Source organism: Amblyomma americanum, chromosome 11, assembly GCF_052857255.1.
Source record: "Amblyomma americanum isolate KBUSLIRL-KWMA chromosome 11, ASM5285725v1, whole genome shotgun sequence".
NCBI lineage: Eukaryota > Metazoa > Arthropoda > Arachnida > Ixodida > Ixodidae > Amblyomma > Amblyomma americanum.
Window position 1 is genome coordinate 109,216,036 of NC_135507.1, and position 21,165 is coordinate 109,237,200.

A 21,165-nucleotide genomic window follows, 5' to 3' on the forward strand; every position below is an offset into this window, starting at 1 on the left:
GGTGTGTTTGCCGCCATGTCATGAGCAGCCTCTTATTTGCCCCTTTTGGCCCTGCAATTTTAGTCTCTCTCGCACGGTTTTAGATCTTTTTTACCCTTTTTTTGGCTTTATTTTCCCCTAGCAAATTGTTAGTGCCCTGCTTTTTGCTCCCTAGTTTCATTCCTCGCCTTGTACTGAGGTTTAAGGCACTTGGCTCTTGTTTTTGTTGCAAAATGCCGGTGCCTTGTCTTATCGTTCATCATTGACTTGCACTGCGTTGTTGTTTGTTATTAGCAGTCATCCTTGTGCGCTGTTGCAGCCTCTTCTTTTCGCCTTTAAATATCTTATCCCGCGTATCAATTCCAGCAGTAGCGGCATCATGCGTTCCCTTCCATTTCCTGTATAAATATCCCCTTTCCGCAATAAAAATTCAGTTGAAGTCAGCGCTGTGGTGTCTTGTCTCGCTCCGTCCCCGTCTTTATTCGCGCTGTATCGCATTATGCAAAAATCTGCCCATCCATTTTTAGTTTATCATGCACGAGAATAGGCTTCTTGCCTTGGTCCCTATCGATTTTTGTACTGTCCCATAAGAGTTTCCTTATTCTGAGCGTGTCACGCGAATAGTCACTTTGTACCGAATATTTGGTTGCTTTAGGCTTGCGGACATTCCGCATTACTTCTTGTTTTTCATTAAAGTCCTAGAAGAACAATATGACGGGTCGCTTTTTTTCAGCTTTGCCAATACGGTGGATTCTGGCGACTGAGTTGCATGTCACACCAAGCTTCTCTTGAAAAACCTCAGAAATAACTTTCTCCCTAAGGACAGATTGTGTTTCATCGCTGGCTTCATATATGGCTTCACTATATAAAAAGTGCAGCTAAGAACGCCGCCTTGAGGGAAACCATTCTCTTATATAAACTGCTTGGATAATGAGTTCCCTAAAGGGACCTTGAATATTTGTTCAGACAGATAACTTTTAATGGTGGACCGCATATTCACCGAGATCCCAAAGACCAACAGGTTACGGATGATACCATAGCGCCATAGGTATCGTAAGCTTTCTGTAAATCAAAGAAAACCGATAAAAAGCGCTGTTTATGCACAAAGGCGTCCCTTACGTAAGATTCGAAGGCAAAGAGCTGGTCAGTGGTTGACCGGTTAGACCGTGCTGGTCAAGAAGACCACTGATTTCAAGAAAACGCACAAGGCGACAATTTACCATTTTTTCAAAGAGTTTACATAAACAGCTAGTTTGGGCAATTGGCCCATAACTGGCTGAAAGTGTGGCCTCTTTGGCTTGCTTTAATACCGGAATACTAATCGCTTCTTTCCAGGCATTCGAAAGACGTCCAGCAGCCCATATCTTATTAAGCAGGCACAGGACATTTTCAAGGGTTTCTTCATGCAAGTGCTTGAGCATTCCATATGTGACCCCGTACGGGCCTGCTGCTGTTGAGTTGCCACAAGTGTCTAAGGCAACCTTCAACTCCTGTAAAGTAAATGGGTTATTGTATCCTCCTACTGATGACCATTTATTATTGTGAACTGGTTTGCGCTCCTCAGCTAGCTGGTATCTCAAAGAGTCTGTATAATGTACTGAGCTAAAAGTGTATTCGAAGTGTTTGCCTAGTGCATCTGCTTGGTTCTCCAATGTATCACCAGCAGTGCTAACAAGAGGAATTGGATGTAAACTATGCCCTTTAAGTACTTTTAGTCTACTGTACACTTTATGCTTATCTGCGTAAGAATTTAAGCAGAGAGAAATGATTATCAACTTTGCTTTAGCTCGCTTAAAGTTTACTAAGTCGTCAGCCGCAGAATAACGGCGGAATTTTGACGATGCATATTTTGGGTCCTGACGAGCTTTCTTGCACTGTGCATTCCACTATGGCTTTCGTTTGTTTTGTATTTAACCTGATATCTGTGGAATGAATTTCTGTGCAGCGTCTATAATATGCAATGTGACCAGGGATTGAGATTCATCTATACCTAAGTTTGTAATTGAAGAACAGGGCAATGCTGACAGTTCTCGAAACAACTTCCGGTCAGCAATCTGTTCTTTAAACTTTATAGGATTATTTACTCAGGGATTTATATTTTCTGTGTATTTAAAATAAATAGGGAAGTAGTCACTTCCATAGAGGTTATTAATAACATCGCAACATCCCACTCAGTAGCTGCCAAGAGCAATGGAGAGCCAATAGCAAGGTCTATCACAATGTGTAAGCCGTGTGTTGCATTAAGATGTATTGGTTCTTTTCTACTGAATAAGCATGAGTCAGATGATAACAAAAATTTTTCAATCAGCGCACCTCGAGAATCGGTTCTGTTACCTCCCCATAATGGGTGTTGTGCGTTAAAGTCGCCAGCCAACAGGAACGACTCGGGTAGCTGGTGAATGAGTTTTGTAGCGAGAGCTACATTACGGTAGCATTTCGAGCCCTCAGCGTGGCGGCGCCGTGGCTGCAACGCCACGCTGTCACGTGGCTGGTCACGTAGTGCGGAGCAACTGCTGCCGGCGGCGCGGCGCACCGGCGAAACCGTGCTGCCATAGCTGTGCGCATGCGCCGTGTCAAGTGGGACGAAGATGAAGAAGGAACGCCAAGCGAAATGGTGCGGCGAAATACTGACTTTGCAATTCAACTCAGCAAGTTCCACTCGGTCAGCTGTAGCTATCGCGTCACTGCAGGTTTAACCAGAGCTAAACCACCGCCATTTTTTTCGAGTTCGTCAGGGAACAGGCGATAATCTGGTGGGATATATAGCGAACAAGTGGTTATTACTCTGCCGAAAATTAGGGCTCGTATTGCCACTGCCTCTAAATCAGTACCCAGTGGAAGACATTGAGAAGGAATTGAATTCTGAGCGATTATAGCAACGCCACCTGATGAGTGGGCATTGCCTTGCCTGCTCTTCCTGTATGCTACATATTTTTATACAGTTTGTATGTGTTGGGTTTAAGTGGCAAAATTTGTTTGTTTGGATGATATCGTGCGAGTATTTCATATATGTCCTGAAGGTTCTTAAGTAGAACTCTGCAGTTCCAGTGAATAATCCTCTCGACAGCCATATTTCTTAGTGAGAAAGCGAAGACTTTTGGGGGTTATTTAGATGTCGCCACCTATATCAGGCGGCTTGACTGGAAGGTGTCTTTTTGGTTTGAGGCGGTCTAGGAGACTCCGCCTTTGTTTGGGGGACTCCCTTAGCGTCGGTGTCATGTCCACTTCTTCCGGTGTAGATGAGGAAGCAGACGTGGATTTTTGAAGAGGGGGACATTCCCTCTCATTTGTCTGTGTTTTCGCAGAGGTCTGCGAAAAGTTGACCTCTGGGACAAGGAATTTTGGTGCAGCCGGAAGATGCTTGGTGAGGGGCCGAAGTGGGGGCGCATGAGCGATGCTGAATTGCGTGCCCACTGTGACGAGACGCCGCCGGGCCCCCCGGAGTGCTGCGTCAGCGTAGGATCTTCCGCAGAGAAGCGAGAGCTTCTTCCGGGCTTCCGAAAATGTGATGTTTTCTGTGACTTTCAGTTGAATTATCTTTTTGTCGTTTTGAAATGTCTGTCATGTTCGCGAGTAGGCGGCATGTGGCCCGTGGCAGTTAGGCACTTTACTTGAGCGGCACTGCAGTTTTCGGTGTGGTGCTCATAGGCACCGCACTTCGCACATGTGACTTTTCCCCGCCATGTTTTTGATCAATGTCAGTACTTTTGACAATTGAAACATCTTCTCGGGCTGGGGATATATGAACGGACTTTGCAGTGGATGAACACTGGAAGACGGGACCATTCTGCAAGACGGGACCGTTCAAATGTTCATTTGAACGGTCCCGTGTCACCACCTCTTCATCGTTCCGACTTATGGTGATGCCGCGAAGGGCAGCGACAGCATGATTTCGGAAGCCTTCCAGGAGGTCAGTTTCTGTTCCTTAGAATAGAACGCGTTCTGATATGACACCTTGCACTGTGTTTAGATTCCGGTTGGGAGTGATCGTCACCAGGAGGTGAGCAAACTGCTTTTGCCTCTAAAGGAGGTCAGAGTGGTCTCCCTGGGACACTTCAATAAGAAGGTCACCACATCGTCACCAGATGAAAGGTTCTTTGCTTTCTACTTTTTCCCAGTCATTTTCTCAAGGGTTCGAGCTACAGCAAAAACAGACATCGCTGCAACGGCGTCGTTATCTACAAGGGACTATATCACTAAGAAGTGAGGAAAGTTGTCAACGCAAGGTCGGGTACTGGTGGCTGTTTCATCGGTGCGGTTCCTTTTCAGTGACCGATCAGGTTTTTTTTAGAACAAGAGGTACTCGTGCGATATGGATACACTGACGATTCCTTAAAGTTTCCTGTGGTTCACCGTCTTATTCACTGGAAGGTCCCGGAACCCCCCTACTGGTAAACAGACGGGGAGCCCGTCGGCCGGAGGTTCAGCATGACCCAAACCGCCAGCGTTCATGGTTTCTACCCTTCACCTTAAAACCTATCGCCAAGGTGCGGATGACAGAAGGGTCCGTGGTGGCTCCAAGCACCATCATTAGTGCGCAGTGAGCCGAGTCTTCCAGGTTTTATATTTGATGATGTGCGGACCAACACGTCACAACTTTCTGTTCCCGCATGAAGTAAATGATCTTGCCTGAGACATTCAGACTAGCGCTTTAAAATGCCTCAGCATGAATTTCCGTTCCCTTTGCAACAAAGAAGCTGCTACAAATTATTTCAGCTGCAATTTTTCATTTTTGTTCGACGTGATACTGCATTCTGACACGCCGTGTAAAAATGATCGCGGTCACTTCGGGTTTACTGCTTATCAGTCGTTCTCCCTAAACCACTCAGATATTCGTGGTGGTGGCGTAATAGTACTATTGAAAGAAGGAATACAATGTGAACTACTTTCTCGTTTCTGCGTTTCCTGCAAAGATTGCGAGACTTTGACCGTGAAAGTAAATAATTCTGTCTTCTCCGTTTGTTATCGGCCACCAGATGGGAATCTTGAAAACTTTTATTCGTTTTACGAAGAGTTTTTAGTGTTTCTTTCTGATCCTGGCCACTTTGTTCTATCAGCAGGCGATTACAATATTGAATTGGTAAGAGAATTTGAACCAAAAAACCACTATGAATGCATTTATTACTTCAAATAGGTGTTCAAATCAAATCAGTTTACATACAATAATCACAGAACATAGCGAAAGATTGTTCGACCTAATTATTACTAATTCTATGAGTGAAAACAACACGGCAGGGGTGATATCCTACGACTTGAACGACCACCTTCCTACCTTTATAGTGGTAATCGTCATCATCATCAGCCTGGCTACAACCACTGTAGGGCAAAGGCCTCTCCCATGTCTCTCCATTTAACCCTGTCCTTTGTCAGCTGAGCCCACTATATCCCCACAAACCTCCTAATCTCACCCGCCCACCTAACTTTCTGCCAGCCCCTGCTACGCTTGCCTTCTCTTGGAATCCACTCAGTTACCCTTAAGGACCAGCGGTTACCTTGCCTTCGCATTACTTGCGCTGCCCAAACCCATTTATGCATCTTGATTTGCACTAGGATGTCATTAACGACCGTTTGCTCCCTCACCCATTCTGCCGGCTTCCGGTCTCTTAACCTAACACCTATCAGTTTTATTTCCATAGTTGACAGCATTCTCCTTAGTTTAAGCTGAATCCTTTATGTTAGGCTCCACGTTTCTGCCCCGTAGGTGTGTACCGGAAGATACTGCTGTTGTGCACTTTTCTCTTGAGGGATATTGGTAAACTGTCATTCATGACCTGAAAGAACCTGCCACATGCGCTTCACCCCATTCTTTTTCTTCTAGTCAATTACCTCTCGTGATCCGGATCAGCTGTCACTACCTGCCGTGAGTAGACGTATTCTTTTACAACTTCCAGCACCTCAATGCTAACTGTGAACTGCTGTTTCCTTGCTAGGCTGTTGAACATTACTTTGGCTTTCTGCATGTTAATTTTCAGACCCACAGTTCTGCTCTGCCTGTCTGAATCCTTCATCATGCTTTGCAATTCTTCTCCTGGGTGACGCAATGTCATCAGCTAATCGCAGCTTATAGTAGTAGATCGCTATAATCATCGAGATAAAAACAGTTTATTACTGCTCAATCAATTAATTATACTCACCTAGATATATTCAGGAATAATGTGCCTAATTCTGACTTCAAATATCTCTGCGATTTTAAACGCTGATGAGGCGTACACCGCATTCCCGGATCACATCTCTCAACTAGGCAAGCGCTAATTTCCACTTAATAAATTCAAGGTAGAAAACTACGAAAGCCACGGATCACACCTGAGCTGCTTAAAAAAAAATAATCAGAAGAGTACAATGTACCAGAAGTTTATAAAAACCAAAGATCGTGAAAAACGAAAGGCGCTCAAGACGTACAGAAAGAAATTAAATAAAGGAATAAAACTGACACGAGAAAACTATTTTCATGCTTAAATTCAAGGCTGCTGTCGTAAAGCTCATATTTTGTGGGGCAAGCTGAACACCATTTTTAATCGCTGAAATCTGTCTTCGAAGACAGAAAAAATTAAAATAGTTGATGTCGAAGTATCAGGTGTCACCCTTGTTAATGTGTTCAATGACTATTTTGGGCAAAGTATATTTCTGTATCTGAATTTTAAAGGTTTATGTTCCCTGGTACCCACTTTACTTGTTTTCTTGAGGCAGTCAGCGAGCACGACGTTAGATCGGTCTTTATGTCGCTTCGAGATAGGTCGAGTTGTGATGTCGAAGGTATGCAGATTCGACCTGATAAATATTTTATTGACGTCATTTCTCCATTGCTTACCGATATAATTACCTTTGCTTATGAGGCGCTATTTTCACAGAAGAATGCAGGTTGTGAACGTCAAGAAAGGTGATGCAAATGACATCAAGAACTATCGGCCTATTTCAGTGTTAGCTATATTTCCTAAGGGTTTAGAGAAAATTATTAATGACCACCTTTCAGATTTTCTTGACAAACGTAGCCTTCTACCTCTAGCCCAAGTTGGGTTTAGAAGCACAGATCTACAGAATTAGCAGTATTTGAACAAAAAGAGTTCATGTTATCACAGTTTTGCGAGTAGCTTGTGGTTTGCCTGTATGTTGACTTCACGAAGCCATTTTAATAATAATTGGTTTTTTTGGGGAAAGGAAATGGCGCAGTATCTCTCTCATATATCGTTGGACACCTGAACCGCGCCGTAAGGGAAGGGATAAGAGAGGGAGTGAAAGAAGAAAGGAAGAATTAGGTACCGTAGTGGAGGGCTCCGGAATAATTTCGACCACCTGGGGATCTTTAACGTGCACTGACATCGCACAGCACACGGGCGCCTTAGCGTTTTTCCTCCATAAAAACGCAGCCGCCGCGGTCGATGCCAGTTGCTGAAACTTCTTTACGGATCACAACAATTTGGTATATTTGGCGTATTTTACTCAAGAAACTTGAAATGTATGTAATACGTGGCCATAGTTTGAACCTCATAAGATCTTATCTCGAGCATCGGCAGCAGTATGTACAAATAGGTGAGCACATTTCCGACCCAATACCGATGGCAAAGGGTGTAACTCAATGCAGCATTCTCGGAACTTTTGTTTTTAATGTCTACGTAAATTATCTTGTATATACGTAGACTGAAGCCAAGAATATATAATACGCTGATGATGCCAGAATATTTTTTCGGGCCCAGACTGTGAGCACATCAGCATCACAGCTAACTGTTTTCTGCACAAACTTAGGCAATGGTCCGCAGCAAAACAGCTAGAAATTAACACCAGTAACACTGAGGCAATACTGTTTAGACCGAAATCAAAACATGTCCATTCACACGTACATCTCATGTATGGTAGCACAATAATAGAGGCTGTCAGCAGTATCAAAATGCTTGGGGTTACTTTCTCGCAACACAAGCTTTGGAATATTCATGTTGATTCGGTTTGCTCTAATCTGTCAAGTGATGTTTGGTTTCTATCGCGATGTAGAACGATACTACCATTTAGCTGAAAAAAGCTTGTAAAAGGTGTTCATGCTCCACAAAAAGATAGTTAGGCTTATTTTTAATGTTAATTACCGCTCTCTTACTTATGATCTGTTGCTTCAAGGCGGCATAATGCCTGTTTGTACATTATATAACTACAGACAAAGTGTCCGTTTAAGCGTGAATTAAAAGAAAACCGAAACTTCTTTCCCTACCAACCTCAACTGGAACCAACAACTACATCCTATACTACACGACACGCTGAATTCTGGAAGGTGGTCACACCTCGCGCCAATTATTGCATAGAAGCGTTGTCTTAAATTTTACCTTTTAATAACTTAAATCATCTGGAATTGATTCAGGTCACACCACGGTTGACAAACTACGCCCCTTTGCATTGCATGTATGTAAATAATTTAATTCTTTTTTCTTACTCTCTCGCATTCCTAAAAAAAGCAGTTTTGCGCTTCCTGTTTTTCAAATGTGTAAATATTCATGTGTGCTCCTGCATTGCCTTGTAGAGGGCGCCGTGGGCTCTGGTAAAGCTCTCTTGCAGCTTTCACTCAGGGCTCCCTCCAACCTGAACGTAAAAGCGCAAAAACACAAGGACACAGACTAAGGCAGACAACACGAGCGCTCGTGTTGTCTGCCTTAGTCTGTGTCCTTGTGTTTTTGCGCTATTACGTTCAGAATGGAAAACCAACTCGCCCAAATGCAGCCAGTATTGACTCCCTCCAACGTCTTTGGCAGAAAAATAGAGATTGTCATTATTATTATTATTAGAATCGCATTCGGAAGAGAGGCCTCTGAGGATGAGTTGGACAAGTATGTCCCGTGCGGCCTCAGTGAGCCGAATATTCAAGTATAGGCACAAGGATGCCTTGTATTTTTGTGCTCCTTGTTTAGAACATCGTGCTATGTGTTGCCGAGTTGCGGCGTATTGCGAAGTCGTGTATAGTTGCCTGATTGTAGAGGCCTGTACATTGCCTTCGCTTCTTGAGGATCTCGGTGTATTAATGTATTGTACTCATTGTACTCCTACCTTTTCTGGCTTGCAGCCGGTGAAAGCTGGGCACCAAACGACCCCCCCCCCCCCCCCTTCACTGTCACTTGGTTGCTGGTATCTGGCTGAGCTTGCCACGCTGAGTCGAGGGCATCTCCCTTGAGACCGGAGCAGCTAGCCCCACACGCTCTAGGGTGTCTGGGAGAGCAGGCGACAAGTGTGAGAAGGTGACAGCCACTGTAGAGGGTGTCACACTGATGTTTATCCCGAAATGTGTATATAGTGAGGAAGTTGTGAAGGAGGACAGGCTTGACAGCAGTCTTAGTAAGTGAGAGCAATAAATGTATGTGCGCGTGAGTAGCCGACAACACGCATCCAGCTATTTCAGTGGATGCAGTGCAGTGAAAAGCATGGAAGTTTGAGTGAGTCGGCTGCGTAGTGATCGTCACTTTTAGCGCAAACACAGGACACGACATTAAAAGAAGAACCTTTCAAGAAGACGAGCCTCTTCATGTGCCAAGTGCGCGCAATTTCTTTTTCATTTGCCTGTAAACTTCTAGTCTAAGAAACAAAATTATCCAAATACTCCACTCATTGTAAATGAGTGCGCTTGTAATCGCAATTCACCCTGGCTTATCCCCCGCCGTGGGTATGTGCCATTAAGCCTGAGGACATCATTATCATCATCCTCATCAAAAGAATAGTATGAAACAGCGAGCGTTTGTTGCTCGCTCGCCAAGCTAACGCGCGTGGAAACACTGGTCCGAAAAGCTGCTTCTGGTCGGTGCTCCCACGAAAACCGACCAAGTTCCAGGCACATTGCAATCCTGCCCTGAGGTTGCACGGGCACGAATAGTAGCGAACTCACCAATGAAGTGCGGCTGGATCATGGCTGGGCACCTTGGGCTCCGGTAAGCAGCGACACCTCTGCAAGAATACGGCACTTTGTCACTTGCACACAGACGCCGCGTGGAGACACCAATTTAACGCCGAACAATACGGTTTCCAAATCACCCTGGGAAAAGACGACGGACGTGGAAAGATGAGACGCCACACGCGGTGATTCGCTAGCAATATCTAGCAACGCACTGTAGTGAATGACGTGGGTGCAAGCCTTTTTTTGACCAAACCACATTTTTGTGTAGGCATGCTAATAAACTAGAGCCCAACATACTGTAAGAACGAACACACATGTGTCCTGAATGAAAGGTTTTTTTTCACGTCCAGACCCGCCTCATTCATTTCGTCTGCTTTGTTGTTGTTTTCTGCATAAATTTAATTCATAGTATGTACTTTTTGTGAATAAACGCTCAGCTGCAGGTTAGCTCTTGTGGTGTTTGTTCGTTCTAAGTGCGTCGTCTTAGTTGTTTTTCCAAAGATGCTACACCAGCTAGCTAAAATTACTCCAATTGGACATCATTTCTGGACTACTGCCAGCCTTGGTAGAAAGGCCTTTAAGTATTGCTACGTTACCTAAAAAGTGGATAAAAGAAACAAATATGACAAGGAAATAAATATTATAGATGAAAACGCTAGAATATAAAGCCAGAGAACAGTATACTTCAGCATCACAAAAGCCACGAATCGTAAGCGAAAGGAAAGAGGAAAAAAAGTGGGCTGGGGGCACCTTCACACCCAGCCAGGCTTTGCACACGAGTGATACGAACTGAACATTATCACATTGCAATGTTTCAATATAGGCACAAAAGGCGTATAATGTAAGATAAAAACAATGACATCATACATCAGCGCCCTTTCAAGGCCTGCATTATGAATGCGGATGTGGTCGCGTAGAAGCAAAGGTATAGAGTTTTCAGTCAGCGAGGACTTTTCCAAAACAATTTCCAAAAGGCACACTTGCATCGTGTCTTCATTTATAAATAAAGAATTTGAATTTGAATTTGATCTCAGAAAAAGATTGTGGGAAAGCGCTTCCCAGTAAAAGAGTAACGGTGCTGAAGTGAAGCTGAACATCATGGAATCTCAGCGCTAGCAGACAAGGACACAGAGAGAACACACACATACAATTGCACACGTACAATCAGTGCAATTGTATGTGTGTGTTCTCTCCGTGTCCTTGTCTGCCAGCGCTGAGATTCCGTGATGTTCGACAACTACCAACTAGCCCAGGAACATACCCTGCAGAAGTGAAGCTGGTCTTTGACAAAATAAGTATATACGGTAATATGTTTGGATGGGAGAGCTTTAGAAGAACTTTTTGTTGGGCTAGATGGTGGATGTTGTAACATGCGCATTGGAGAGCTCAAAAAACAAACGGTTCAAGATCCTGAAGAACCAAAAGTGATGCCAGAAAAAGAACAGTCCGGCATTAAAAAATTGTAAACATAGATTGTCGTAGCGTTGGCATTAAAGCTGTAGAACATGAGAGTATGCTGTTCTCGCACGGCGCGGACGTCGCCATGCTTACGGAGACCTGGCTGAGCAGTGAAATATTTGACAGCGAATCTGTTCTTAAGGACTACAAGGTTTTTCATGGTGACCGCGACAGAAGAGGTGGAGGAGTAGCAATTTTGTTCAAGTCATCAATACTGCTCTTTAGACTGCCTGATGCGCAAGACACTGAAAAGGTTTTTTGCAAAACGTACATCAACAAGGTACTCTGTCTTCTTGGCGTCTTTTATAGGCCTCCGTCGCCTTCTGCTGCGGCTCTTGAGACGTTAAGAAAATATTTACAGCGTCATGCAACAATGGTAATACTGCCTGGCGACATTAACTTGCCAAGCACTTCATTCCGCCCATACTGTTGATAACTCAATATTCCACAATATTTTCGCATATGACTTGCTGCACGTACTAGATAACTTCACTAGAGTAGAGTGAAGTTATTATACTTCCTATTTTACTTCCCTATTATACTCCCTATTATACTTCACTAGAGTACAAGGAGGGACAGGATCAATTCTTGATCTATTTTTCGTAAGTGGCGCCATCCTAAATATAACAACCTGTAAAGTCACAAACGGGATTTCGGATCATATTGCAGTGCTCTTGTGCTCGTCAAATGTGTATTCAGACTGACAAAATAAACTAACATACTTGACTTCTACTTCGATAATTTCAGAAACAGCCTTTGTGGTGTGAATGATTTATGCCTTTCCTCTAAAAAATCGTCTCTGAATGAATTGTTATGTTCACAAAAAATTCAGGGGTGCACTTTGTTGACCTAAGTTCGCTGAGGCGAAAGCCTTTAGCGCGGTGTTGCTGCTTGTGTCACTGATGTGTGGTCAAGATGTTAATTAAGTACACAAATGTTTGTGAATCTTAAACGCCGAAGACATTGGAGGGCATTTGGGAGACATCCGTCTGATTCCAAGCCTTTCCGCAAACACTCTCCAGCGTTCTAGACAAGGAGAACTACATATGCGTTGGCATGAAGTACCGTAGTCGTTAGCACGCTTGGCTGCGGAACGGAAGGATGGAGGTTCGAATCCCATTGTGGACAAAACTTTTTCTTCTTATCGAGTTGCTGAAGAGCGTACCGGACGGACAGGGTTGCGAGCATGAGCCATTAAAGGCGTCCGCCTTAAAATTGCGAAAAAATGTGTCCACCGTAACCCATGAATTTCTCGGGAGGCGTTACGATTATAGAGAAGACTTAAAAGGCTAAAGAATTCAATAAAACTTGTTGCTGGGCGAGTTGGTGACATATACGCAAAAGAGACGATCACGGGAGCGTTCGTCTTTGTCGTGTCTCCCTGCCGTAACCGTCTCTTTTGCGCTACATCTTTTAAAAAAAAAAGCAGTCAAAAACAAATTCATCTTTAAAACCAATTGTGGAAGGCATTCCAGGACGACTTAAGCAGAAAATAATTTGCGACAAAGGAAAAATATTAGGGAACGCTTCTGCCTCAAATCATTACAACATCTCCCGGAGAATTCTGGCGCCAAATCACTCCGAAGTCGTCTTCTATCCATGAGTTCATTATTGACGAGAAATGTACACGCGATTAAGGTGTTTGTAATTGTGCTTTCAGCAAATACTTCCAGCCGGTATTCACAAATAACGATGGTTTCCTTCCCAAATTCTCTATATCGCTGCATGCTATATCTGATGTTTTCTCGGAGAGTGGTGTTTTTAAATTGCTCTTGAACCTTGATGTTAAAAACGCGCCACGACCCAATAACATACTAAATGCCTCTTTGAAGCGCTATGCGGAAAGGTAGGCGAAGTGTTTGCGCGTCACATTCACCAGATTTTTACACGAAGGATCTCTGCCTGACGACTGGAGGACAGCAGAAATCAAACCTTTGCCTGAAACCGGGAAAAGAAGCACACATCGACAGTTACCGACCTGTATCACTGACGTCATCATCATGAAAATTTTAGAGCACATAATTGGTAAACTGTTAGTGCTCAACAGCAGCAATTTTGCCGGGATCAGGCCTACAGTGCAATCTCTGCAGACGATATGCCCAGGGACTTATTTATTATATTTTGAGGCAGACCGACATTCTTCGCTTTGAGCTGGAGGCCAGCGCTGGAGATCGCAATTAAAACTTCTTCGAGGCGCTGTAGGTGTTCTGAAAATGTTCAAGAAAATATTACTACATTGTCGAGGTAGCATAGGCAAGTTTTTCATTTGAGGGCTCGCAGACTGGTGTGGATCATGCGCTCGAATGTTGCGGGAGCGTTCCAGATGCCAAAGGGCATCACATTCAACTCGCACAGCCCATCGGGCGTGGCGAAAGCGGCCTTTTCATTATCTTCTTCATGCATGCCAATAACCGGAGCAGAGGTCTAAACTTGAGAAAAATTCTGCACCCTGAAGACAGTCAAGGGTGTGGTCAAGGATGTACATCCTTTCGAGTTACCTTATTTAGAGCACGGTAATCAACACAAAACCTGACAGAGCCGTCTTTTTCCTTAACCAGCACAACAGACGATGACCTGGGACTTGAGAAGGGCGAATAATGTCGCGATGTAGGATATCCACAACGTTATCTAGCGTTATCTTACGCTCTGAAGAAGACACTGGTAGGCTAAAGAGAACAGAAAACTGGGCGAGTTGGAATGGATTCATCTTTAAGCAGCGCGAAACACAGGACGTAAAGGAAGAAACACGAGACGACACGAGCGCTATCTAACAACTGAACATTTATTTCCAGAAGGGTTAGTTATATAGACACCAAAAGCAACAACCGAAAAACACACAAAAACCCAAATCATAAAATCGCGATAGTCCGTAAAACCATACGTGCATACAGGGGGAGGTTAATCGCCTCATTTCAACATAGCACACCAGAAATCTTAACACATGACATGCACCTCCTATCAACCTGACGCCACACATTCCCCGAGAGCGTGAATCTCTTTTTCCACGAGATTGATAGAAGGCGAAGCGACACATGTTTCAGACTGCTGCCTTATCAGAAACGCCTCAACTAACTCCCTGCAGGTCCGATCTGGGTGACTAAATAAGATATTTGTCCTGTCTAAAGGGGGGAAACAATCTTTACATTTTCGGCAGTGCACAGCAAGGTTCTACGAAACTGCCCCTTTTACTGGTCTTCGATGTTCAAACAGCCGCTCGTTTATACAGCGGCCTGTCTGGACGATGTACGTCTTGCCGCAGGAAAGCGGGATGGAATAAACCATTCCAGTGTCGCAGTCGTCGAGCGGTTTTTTATGTGAAACTGTGCACATGGTCCTCCCTCGGTCATCCCGACCCTCGAGCTTCTTCCTTACTGCACTGCAGACTCGACAGCAGGCGAGGCGGCGGTCGGCGCAGCGGTGGCGATTCACTTGGAGCGGACTGATCGCCGCTAGGGGCCCGAGTGAGCGGACACGTCTCGCATCGACTCCAGCAATTTCTGGCTCCTGTGCCCAGCTGAATCTTCACAAGGACCCATCAAGACCCTCAAAGGATCCAGGAAGGTACACGGGCCCTAACCGTTATCACCTTTTGGATGTGCCCAATGATTCACAAGAACTGACAAGTTAAAACGTCTCCGCCTGCTATGCCTCTGCGCTAAGCCCGATACTCGGCGCGTACAAGGGCGAAATCTCAAGCGCGGAAACGCTGGCCATATTCCATCAAGCAGCGTCTGTTCCATCTAAGCCTACGGCGTCCGCGTCCGCTACCCCTGCGACTTTCAAGCCTACATACAGGCCTCCACAAGAACAGCTGCGCGCGACGCACGCAGTCGCACACCGAAGCAAACAACTTGCTTCACTCCCTCCCGGCACTATACGGGTCGTTTACCGACCAAGAGGAGGCCTCGCTTTGAAAGACACCATGGCGCAGCCACTCCTGCAAGCCCTGCAAGTCAGCGCTGCTGGCCGTGACCTCGGGGATATTCACCTTAGGATCCAGCCTACGAATAACACCTTCACGGTCGCTACCCCCGCACGAGACAACCGCCCTTCACCTCGTCCAGCTCAGGGAAGTGGTCCTCCAAGAGACCGCTTACCCTGTCGCAGCCTACTTGTACCGTCGGCGGCTGCTGTGCGTGGAGTCATCTCGCAAGCCTACTGGAACGAGATGCCGGAACAGATGCTACGGGACTTCCAGACCCGTAACCCGTACGCTGATATCATTGCAGCCCGCAGAATGGGTAGGACTCATTCCGTACTGATCACCTTTGCGCACGAACCAGTCCCCCATACCAGACGCTACATGACTGTAGTGTGCTGATGCACGCCGTACAAGGGGAAGTCCAGACGCGTGCACGAACTGTCATCGGCCGGGCCATAGGTATGACGTGTGCCCGCACCCCAAGACTGGCCTCTGCCCGTGGTGCGGAGACAAGCATGAACCGCAGGGTGTGCCCTCCTGCATCCCGACCTGCATTCTCTGTGGAGGCCAGCACCTCACGGGCACCGGCTCGTGCATGGCTAGAAATCGCTCCGCCAAACTACGCGACCAATCGCCTCGGCTGGTCACATATGTCAGTAAATCCTTGCATTACGTGGAGCACGTAATTACCTCCCCTATCGCTAACAGCCTTATTGAAGTCTTACCGCCCACCCCTGCAAAATCAACCCTGTTCTTTATTAGCTGCTACCTTATCCCACGTCAGCCAATTACCTTACTCCCCTCACTTCTCAAATCCACAACCCAGTTGGCCGGATCAAACCCCCTATTTGCTGCCGGAGATTTTAATTGCGCTCACGTGGACTGGGGCTATCGGCGCACCAATCACAGAGGCACAGTTTTATACAATGAGACGCTGGCGCTCCACCTGACCATCTTTAATGATTTCAGCTTACCTACGCGGATCGGTAACAGTGTTATTGCCGATACTAGCCCAGACCTCACGCTTGGTAGAAACTTGGACCACCTGCAGCGGGAAAGAATGCTTTCCACACTAGGCAGCGATCATCACCTAATTCGAATAACGCTAAACTATCGCCGATCTCAGCGCAAATTTACCGTTAAGCACACTAATTGGGACGCGCTCCGGAAATTTAGACCAGCGCAGCCAACACAGGCCCCTTCCGACCAAGACACCTGGATTATTCAGTTGCAATAAGACATTCGCCAACACACTCAAACGCTCGACTCTACCCCAGACACCCCTGTTATTGACAGCAAGCTCCACCCACTTCCTCCAAGCACAGGACAACATAACGCAAAGGTGGAGACTTAGAAACACAATAGGAGACTAAAACTCAACTTGCCCAGATTCAATCCAAATAGTACAATGTAGTGCCACTATTTGCAAAGCTAACTGGGGCTCAGTTTTGTGACGGTCTCCGCGGCAATCTCTCCACAACCCGCGCTTGGCATCTGTTACGGCACATGCTGGACCCCACGCAATCCGAATCCCAGACGCGCCTTAGCATTCGCCGCCTCGCTCACAAACATCGACAGTACACCGACGCCTTCCTCGCCCAGGTGAAATGCACCTATACAACCCCCGGTCTTCCTTGCAAGTATCCTGGTTATGCGGGCCCACCCCAGCCCGAGCGTGACACCCTTATTACAGAATCAGAATTTCGCGCCGCCCTATTGAAATTACGGAATACCGCTCACGGAGATGATAAAATTATCAATGCAGCTATCAGAAATCTTGCCAATGCTTCCATCTCTGACTTATTCAACTACTTTAACGAATTTTGGGAGGCAGGTACTCTCCCTGCCTCGTGGAAGTATGGAAAAATTATTTTTATTCCAAAACCCCAAAAGCCCATCACCCTAGAAAACATCCGCCCCATTTCTCTTACATCCTGTCTAGGCAAGGTCTTCGAGCACATAATTCTTGCACGGCTGACAACGTACATGGAAGACAACCACCTTTTCCCCCACAGTATGCTCGGCTTTCGTGCGCATCTATCTGCGCAAGACGCCCCACTTCAAATTACGCATGACGTGCTTGATGATACCATCCCCCACCACACTAAAGCTATCCTGGCAGTTGACCTCACCATGGCATTTAACAGAATTCGACACGATGCCATCTTACGGGAACTGCAGGCTCTACAGGTAGGCCCTAAAACATACAACTACACTCGCGCGTTTCTCTCGGGCCGCACTGCCTCCCTGCACATAGATCAGATTGCCAGATCCCCTTATACACTCGGAGAGCTCGCAACCCCTCAAGGGGTGGTCATTTCTCCCCTTTTCTTTAACGTTGCTCTCATCCCGTAGCTCACAAACTGGCTCTAATCCCACACCTAAAGCAGAGCCTGTACGCTGATGATTACCACATGGACCACTCATGGCTCTAACGGGGAAATTGAGGAAACTCTTCAATTAGCAGCACACACCATCTCCTCTCACGTGTCATCCATCGGGCTCGAATGTTACCCATCTAAGTCCGCGCTCTTCCTAATTAGGCCAAAATCTGGCGCTAACTCGCCCATCCAAATCAATTTAAACGGATCCCCTATCCCCATCACACCCACCCTCCGCATCCTTGGCCTCCACTTGCAGGATTGTGGACGAAATGAAAATACCCTTAAAAGACTCAAGGCCTCCACGCAATCCGTGTTGCGCCTTCTACACCGAGTGTCCTCCCTTAACAAGGGTTTAGACGAAGCGGACAACATGAAAATAGTACACGCATTTACGCTTAGCCGCATTCTGTACACAACCCCATATCTCAAATTGAACCGCACGGAAACCGATCGCGTGAATGCAATGATCCGCCTTGCGACTAAGGCAGCCCTAAACCTACCTCGTAGCACTAGCACAGCCAAACTTCTTGCACTAGGCATGCATAACACGATTCAGGAACTAGTTGACGCGCACCTTCAGACACAATACCTTTAGACTTGCCACGAGCGCCACTGGCCGCCATCCCTTCGCATCTCTCTTCCCTTCGCATCAACATACCCGCTAACCAGTCGACCCTTATGGGCTCCGTGCGCTGGCATGGTGGCGCCAGCAGTGACCACGTCGCCAGCGCCGCCTCGTGGCACTCGCCGCGTTAACCGGACGCTCAGTCACGGCCGGTCTCTCGAAGGGAGAGCGCGCGCGCCCCCCTCGAGACTGGCCCTGGCGGCCGTGTGTCTTCCTCCATGCCAGATGCGTTCGCGCCAGCCCGGCCGTATAACAGACGCGCACTGACCGCGATGCCATTATAAGTCAACGCCTGCTTCTCTGCGGATTTCAACGCATTGAAAGCCTTGACGCCACCACTGCTGCATTTCGTTTCAATTGCTTTTAGGTTGGCCTGATCACTCATTCCAAGCAACCATGATTGTGTGCATTCCCGACGGCTCTGCAATATCCGGCAGCGCAGTTGAGCTTATTGAGATTAATTATGTACCTTTAAAGTTTGAGAAACAAGGCTCTGACCTAAATAATGAATTCAGCTATGTAATTTTCAATCCACTGTGACATCGACTATGTGAATGGTCGGATAGAATTGCGAAAAACGCAAACTTACAGCACATATACATCAGAGGATAGTGCTCTATACACTGCAGGGTCGACACTGCTTTACTTTGTGTATTCCTCTTAGAGAAGCATAGCTCTAAGCATACAAAAAGACGATGGGTTTTTTCCTAAGTATCTTCCACGGGACATTTATTTCAGGAATTTCATGAATACACCAATTACATGAATTAATTTGGCCGTATTTCTCTTTTGGTAAATACTTAACTATGGAAAGGCCGCCGCGGTGGCTCAGTGGTTATGGTGCTCAGGTGCTGACCCAAATGACTCGTGTTCGATCCTGGTTGCGGCGGTCGCATTTCGGTGAAGGCAAAATTCTAGAGGCCCGCGTACTGTGCGATGTCAGTGCACGTTAAAGAACCCCAAGTGGTCGCAATTATCTGGAACCTCCTACTATGGCGCCCTTTATAGTCTGCGTTGCATTGGGACGATAAGCCCCAATTAAAATCAAAAGATTAATTCCAGAAATTGAGGGTTTAGTGATGTGAAATCCAAGAAATATATATAGAGAAATTTGAACCACCCTCTTTTTTTTCTTTTTATTCGTCCAGAACAGGATCTGAGATCTCATAAATGCAACAAATAAAGATACAAAATTTTAAAGCACTGAAGGAAACAAAATGATGAATTAATACGCAAAAGCTAAGGTGAAACAATGTGAAAAACGACATAAGCACTCTCAGAAGTACGACGTCGCTCCCACTGCATACACACGCGCACGAAAAAAAAAGCTAGAAACAAAATTGACACGCTGAACCACAGATGAGCATAACAAGCGAAGACTTAAACTTCAGATGCTAGCTCCAAGAACTTCACAGTAGACTATTTCCTGTGACTGATTGAGCGCATTCCTTCGCTCTACATAAAGATATAAAGCAGCTCCTACCAATTATATCGCATTCAAAACACCCCAGTCAATGTAAACCCTTTCCCAGTTCACACTCATGAATTTAATTCCACAGTGCAGTCATTTCTGGCAGACCCTCTGTGCATGAGCGAGCATGCACAATGTCCAAGGAACGAGTTTAGATATATTCGTTACCTTGACTGCAGTGTTTTTATAGCTGTTATGACATTGGGTATACACAGCAGTAGGTAGAGCATCCATAATTATCCAACTTTGTTTTCGCCTTCGGACGAAACACATCACCGCCTCGCTCACTGCAAACTGAACCAGAGAGCTGCGTTGGCTGCGTCCGCCTTTCGCCACCGCTGTTAACCAGGTGGCGCCACTCGCGCGCGCCAAACTGCAACGCACGGAGCCTATAGCCATCCCTCGACACATCCATACACCTCTCGTTGTGAAACCCCTTCCTCGAAACGTCCATCCCCAATATCACATCCCTCGCCGCGTAGCTCGCGCTAATGCCCTCCATAAGTATTATGGGCAAGCCTACGATGCCGTTTAGGTAGACGCCGCATGTACAGCGCATGAAGCGGTAGCAGTTGCCTACAATCCTACCCTACCTCACCCCTTAACTCACCGTCTTCCCTCGGGCTCTACGCCTGAGGAGACCGCCATCGTCCTAGCCCTTGCACATTCGGACGACCAATACATCTTCAGCGACTCCAAAACGGCTCTGTCCAAATTTTCCAGGGGCAGGATTCACGCCCCTGCCTGGCAATTGTTGAACACCCCTACCCAAAATTCACCGCTCAGGGTAGAGCTTCAGTGGGTGCCGGCTTACTATGGGAACCCTGCAAACGAGGCTGCCGATAAATTGGCCCAAGATTTGATTTGCCGGGCTCAGGACATAATTATAATAATTGGTTTTTGGGGGAAAGGAAATGACGCAGTATCTGTCTCATATATCGTTGGACACCTGAGCCGCGCCGTAAGGGAAGGGTAAAGGAGGGGTGAAAGAAGAAAGGAAGAGAGAGGTGCCGTAGTGGAGGGCTCCGGAATAATTTCGACCACCTGGGGATCTTTAACGTGCTCTGACATCGCACAGCACACGGGCGCCTTAGCGTTTTTTCCTCCATAAAAACGCAGCCGCCACGGTCGGGTTCGAACCCGGGAACTCCGGATCAGTAGTCGAGCGCCCTAACCACTGAGCCACCGCGGCGGGGCGGCTCAGGACAGTCTCGATCCAGGATTCTCGAAGGAGTGGGCGCACACCTGTGCGGAGCTAACGCAAATACCCCGCGTGGACCGTCGGACTTACCCTCCTCCCCACTCTCTCTTACGCACTCCCAACAGATCCTCTTCAGACGCCTCCAGACCCGCTCTCTGTCATCCCTTAAGCTTTTATCCCACTATTGCGGCACATCCCCTGCATGCTCCCTATGCGGTGACCCTCCCGCCACACTCTCCCACATCCTTTTCGGCTGCCCTGCTGAC

At 46.4% G+C, this 21,165-nt stretch overlaps 1 long non-coding RNA gene across 1 annotated transcript in view; it reads right to left on the minus strand.

Moving 5' to 3' along the window:
* Positions 1–21,165, minus strand: part of LOC144111130 (uncharacterized) — a 207,519-nt gene that overhangs the window by 135,047 nt on the left and 51,307 nt on the right. The window contains exon 2 of the long non-coding RNA XR_013309992.1: positions 9,830–9,888. This is a non-coding gene — a long non-coding RNA (uncharacterized LOC144111130). The remainder of the gene's footprint in view (positions 1–9,829; positions 9,889–21,165) is intronic.